Genomic DNA, 5,458 nt, shown 5'->3' on the forward strand with positions numbered 1-5,458 from the left:
AAAACCGCTGAATGAGGTACTCGCCGGAACCAGTAACCTCCATTTTTCCGGTGAAAAATTCCGGCGAATGAAAAAAAAACTCAGGCAGTAGAGATTAGAATTTTTGGAATTAAATTTCAGCTATCCAAAAAAAAAAACAATTACAATTAATTTGTTCTTAATGTGGATTTAATTCCAGCAGTTCATAATAAACACAACAAATAATTTCAATAAAATCCGAAAGGAATTAAAATTGTGCTTAATGAGTTAATGCCAAAAAATAATTCAAAATACAATCCTTTCGAAACATACACTCATTATTCTATCCAAAACCGAATAGATATATGCATATTTTGAAGAATTATAATAAATTAACTGAAACTAAAGCATATACCAAAAACTTAATGTATATCATACTTAATATTATTTTAGGCAAAAAACAATCAATCGCGGGCAGAGATTATAAAGGCTTTGATACCAAAATGTTAGAAATAAATATTCTAACCAAATAGAACAGTCTACGAGAAACCTGACCTCATAGTAACGGAAGCGGAAGCAGTTGATGTGATGCTTCTTGAACGGTAGACCGTGTCTCATACTTGACTTATAATCTTAGATGGTGTATTGGTGTCTACTAAGCAGTATGAGTACCATGAAATGTATGTGCTATATAATGTATATCCTGTATCCCATCAATACAAGTTTATATAGGCATAGAGTTTGGTTGAATAACAACTACTACGTACTAGTTATTTAGTCCAACCAAACCACTTAATAAGCATAGTTAACTTGCACCACTTAATTAACGCCCTAATATATAATATATATATTATTATGGAAAATCTTACACTCCTCAATGTGCTAATTAGAGCACATTAGGGCGTGTATAGACCTGGCAATTATCGACACGACCCGTTAACACGATACGAAACCGGACGCGAAAATAACGGGTTAGTATTTAGCCTTAACATGTCCCGGGTCGTTAACGGGTTGACCCGTTAAGAACCCGTTATGATTTCGTGTCTTAACAGGTCAACCTGTTAAACCTATTAAAAACCCGTTATTATCGTGTTAACCCGTTTACACAGACCTGTTTAGAACTCGCTAAGAACCATTGTCATTTAGGTAAGAACCATTGTCTTTACAAAATATATCAGGAACATGATTAAGAATAAATTTACTACATTAAGCCAAGATCATACACCAATTATTGATGTTCAATAATATGAAATTTGAATGTTTATTGTGTTCAATTTTATTCTAAAAAATAGTATGGACTTCTTTAATTATGATTTTTGGATGTTACTTTATAATTTTATGAATGTTATAAATTGAATATTTTTTTAGTTTGTTTGATAGGTTGGATTATATGTTTTATTTCTTTTTTATATAACTTAAACTTTAAATTTTAGTTTTTAATATATCAATAGATTTAGCGGGTTTAAACGGGTTTCGTGTCATATCGTGTCGATACGATCCGAAACCCGTTAACAAAACGTGTCTATCGTGTCAACCCGTTTAACCCGTTAACAAATCGTGTTCGTGTTACAATTTTAAACCCGTTAACCTTAACGTGTCGTGTTCATGTTTAGCCTTATCGTGTTCGTGTCGTTATCGTGTCGACCCGTTAACGAACCCGTATACACGAATTGTCAAGTCTAGGCGTGTACATCTTTGCTATATCTCCTCTACTTTGCACGTGCAAATTAGTACTAGTAGTAGAGCTCACGCTGCACTGCTCCTACCAGTAGAGATTTCATCTAAAAATGTTTTCAATGAGATTCAAACAATGAACCTCTTGATTCATACTAATTTTCAAAATACATTTTTGGATCATTAAAATCTTACCATTATTCCTAACACACACACACACACACACACGGGTGCATTCAGGTGCGAACCGTCGCTCAGGAGAGAACTGAGAACGTTTCGCAACAGTCCACGTGTCTAGATCAACGAATCAGATGTAATTAAAAAAAATAACACGGTGACATTTTCATAAATAACTTTGGTGCAAGTAATTGTGTTATAAGTGCATCTAGTTTCACTTACAAGTGCACCTATTTTCACTTATAACTGCAAGTAATTCACCTTGTTAACATTCATGCACCTCGGTGCACCCACTTATAATGTTATGTGCAACTAGTTATAACATTAGGTACACTTAGTATTGAGCTCAGTATACATTTTACTTACACCTGTCACTACAAGAGAAATCGTGATTCGCGACGGAAATAATTCCGTCGTGATATAGCGACGGAAATAATTCCGTCGCTCCGTTGCAAAATAACGATGGAATTCGCGAAGGAATTATTTCCGTCACAAATTTTGGCGCATATATAAAATAAAACCTGCAAAAATTTGGCGGCAAAATATTCGCGACCGAATTTGCGATCGATTTTAGTTCCCTCGCGAAATAGCGACAGAAATGACAACGAATTTAATTTCCATCCCGAAATGACGACAAAAATTGCGATGGAATTTATTCCGTTGCTAAATATAAAAATTTATTTGAAAGTTAATTAATTTTGCGACGGAATTTATTCCGTCGCAATGTTAACTAACAAAACGACGTAGTTTTTTTTTTTTTTTTTTTGTAAAACAAAGCAGATTATATAAAAATAATTGTTTTAACCTAGCTTTAGAAGTTCAGCCGACGCCACCTCTCCAAACTCCAGCCCTCACCATCGCCAAACAATACAGCCTCGCTCACCATCGCCGACGCCACCATCTCCAAACACCACCGCATTCTCCATTGCTCACCGCCGTTGACCTAGCTGCGTCCAGTTCGGCCACTGGTTCAACGACGTCATCGCCCAGTTCGCGGACTTCGTTGCCGTCTATATATATATATATGTGTGTGTGTGTGTGTGTGTGTGTGTATATATATATATATATATATATATATATACGCACACACATATATATATACACATATATATATACATATATATATATATATATACATATATATATATATATGTTTGTTTATGTATTACATATATGTTTGTTTATGATTGTAGAAACGATTTGGTGGCGTTTGAATGCTGATAAACTGTGTGAAATGTGAATGGATTTGGCAGGGATTTTAAGTTGTTCAAATTTTGCAATGAGTAATTCTTCCAAAACCTGTGATTTCGGATTTTAGGCTTTATAAAATTAAGCAGCAAGGCCTTAATATCAAGCCTCAAATAGTTATGGTGAGTTGCATGGCATTGGAAAGACTTTTTTCAGTTAATTAACTTAGTAAATCTTTTTTCTCCTCCTTTATTTTTTGGTATATGTAAATAGGCTGATCCCAGATGTAAAAGGAACAAAATGCAACCAGGAAATTGAACCAGACATCAATACAAAGCACTCCTACATCCTTAGAGTGCCATTTAGGACAGAAAATGGAGTGCTTGATCAATGGATTTCTCGATTCGATATTTATCCTTATCTTGAGAGGTTTACTCAGGTACTAGGATTATCTATCATCTTGAACACTCCTCTGCATAAAGATTTTTGCTTACTGGATTTCTCGGTTTGATGCATTTCAATAGGATGCTGCTGAGAAAATCATTGCGATAATGGAAGTAAAACCATATCTAATTATTGGCAAGAGTAAATTGCACTTTTAGTCCTATGACTATAGGACTCTTGTTAATTCCAACACTTGACTTTAAAAACTAACAAATTAGTTGCTTAACTATGATTTTTTTAACAGATTTGGTCCTTCCGGCTAAATCACCGGCCAAATTTGGCCAGAAAATTGTAATGTACAAAATCTTGAGGGTAATTTAGTCATTTGCTCTCTTTTTTTTTTCTCTTCCCTTCTCCTGTGCGCCGGAAGCCATGGTGGACTAAAAGGGTTTTTATTTATTTTTAATCAATTAATGAACCTTTAACTTCGGGTAATTATTTAGTCGACGTTAAATAGCCGACGTTGTATGTGATTTCTGTAGTAGTGCAACTTTGTGAAATGTGAAGGGATTTGGTAGGGATTTTAAGTTGTTCGAAATTTACAATGAGTAATTCTTCCAAAAGTCTAATCTATAGGGATCCTGTGTTTCCTTGGGTTCTGGCTGATTATTCTTCAGAGACTCTTGATTTGAACAAGGCATCTTCTTATAGGGATCTTTGAAAACCAGTTGGAGCATTTGATCCAAAACGATTGGAGGTCATTAATTAGCTCTCTACTTCTTTGGCTTGGCTTTTGAGTTCATAGTCAACTATAGTATCATAAAATTTTAAAGTTATTGAATTTGGCAGGGTTTTGAAGACAGATATCGTAACTTCTGTGATCCTGATATTCCCAGGTAATCTATGATTTGTGATGTGCATTACCTTGTAAGCATATTTCTTAATGCTCTTTTACCTTCATAGATTGGAGCCTTTTACAGCACTCCATCGTAATCTGCAGGTAATTGACTGGTTGTTCTGCAAATGGTTGTTTTCCAGTCTTTGAGTCATTCAGTTATGGCTATACTAACTATTCAAACTATCAGGGTTATTTAGAATGACCATTTTGGTACTGAATTAGCCTCTTTTGCATATCTTAATTGATTTGTCATCTTTAACTCCACTGTTAACTCTTACTATTGTACGACCTTTACCATTATAGGGTGGAAAATTTGATCATGTTGATAGACTTTTTCTCGTTGGTTTTCATTTTTGTAGGTTGAAAATATGGGGCGTTTAAATTATGATCTCAACATTTCGACCGCTCGACAATGTTGATTTTGCAAATATACAAGAAGAAATTTAGAATTTGAAGACTATTATATTGTTGTATAGATTTTGAATTGACTATTACTTAGTAAATATGGATTGATAATGTATTATTACTTGAACATAATGTTGATTGATAATATTTTAGAATTATGTTATATTTTAGAATTAATAGTGTTTTAGTATATCATTTTAGTTTTATATTAATATTTTAAAAGTTCATTAAAATAATAATTTTAAATAAATTTTAAAATAGCAAGATGGAATATTTGTAGCAAAAATCGCGACGGAATTATTTTTTGTTGCAAAAAATCACGACAGAATTGCAATGAAAAAAGTTCCGTTGCTAATTTGCGACGGAATTTTTCCGTCGCGATTCCGTCGCTATTTTTTGCGACGGAATCTTTTTGTCGCAAAAGAAGATATGACAAGTCGATAGACGACGGAATTTGGCTGTTTCGCGACGGAATTTTTCCGTCGCGAATCGCGATTTTTCTTGTAGTGTGTAATACATTTTACTTGTGCACCTATTTTCACTTACAAGTGCAAGTTAATTACCTTGTTAACATTTATGCACCTAGGTGCACCTAATTATAACATTAGGTGCACCTAGTTTTCACATTAGGTTCACTTAGTATTGAGGTTTAGTGTACAATTTACTTGTACATGTACACCTATTTTCACTTACAAGTGCAAGAAATTTACATTGTGAACATTTATGCACCTAGGTGCACCTAGTTATAACGTTAAGTGCAACTACATCTGGATA

General features: G+C 33.9%; 1 long non-coding RNA gene across 2 annotated transcripts; it reads left to right on the forward strand.

The window, feature by feature from the left end:
• Positions 1–3,008: 3,008 nt before the first annotated feature.
• Positions 3,009–4,807, forward strand: LOC116002262. 2 transcript variants are annotated; one of them, XR_004094422.1, is made up of 4 exons: positions 3,009–3,436; positions 4,018–4,138; positions 4,231–4,277; positions 4,639–4,807. It is a non-coding gene; the product is annotated as an uncharacterized LOC116002262 (long non-coding RNA). The 2 variants fall into 2 exon arrangements; XR_004094421.1 differs by lacking the exon at positions 3,009–3,436 and having other exon boundaries at positions 3,718–4,138.
• The last annotated feature ends 651 nt before the right edge of the window (positions 4,808–5,458 follow it).

The sequence above is a fragment of the Ipomoea triloba genome, chromosome 13 (genome assembly GCF_003576645.1).
Source record: "Ipomoea triloba cultivar NCNSP0323 chromosome 13, ASM357664v1".
Taxonomy (NCBI): domain Eukaryota; kingdom Viridiplantae; phylum Streptophyta; class Magnoliopsida; order Solanales; family Convolvulaceae; genus Ipomoea; species Ipomoea triloba.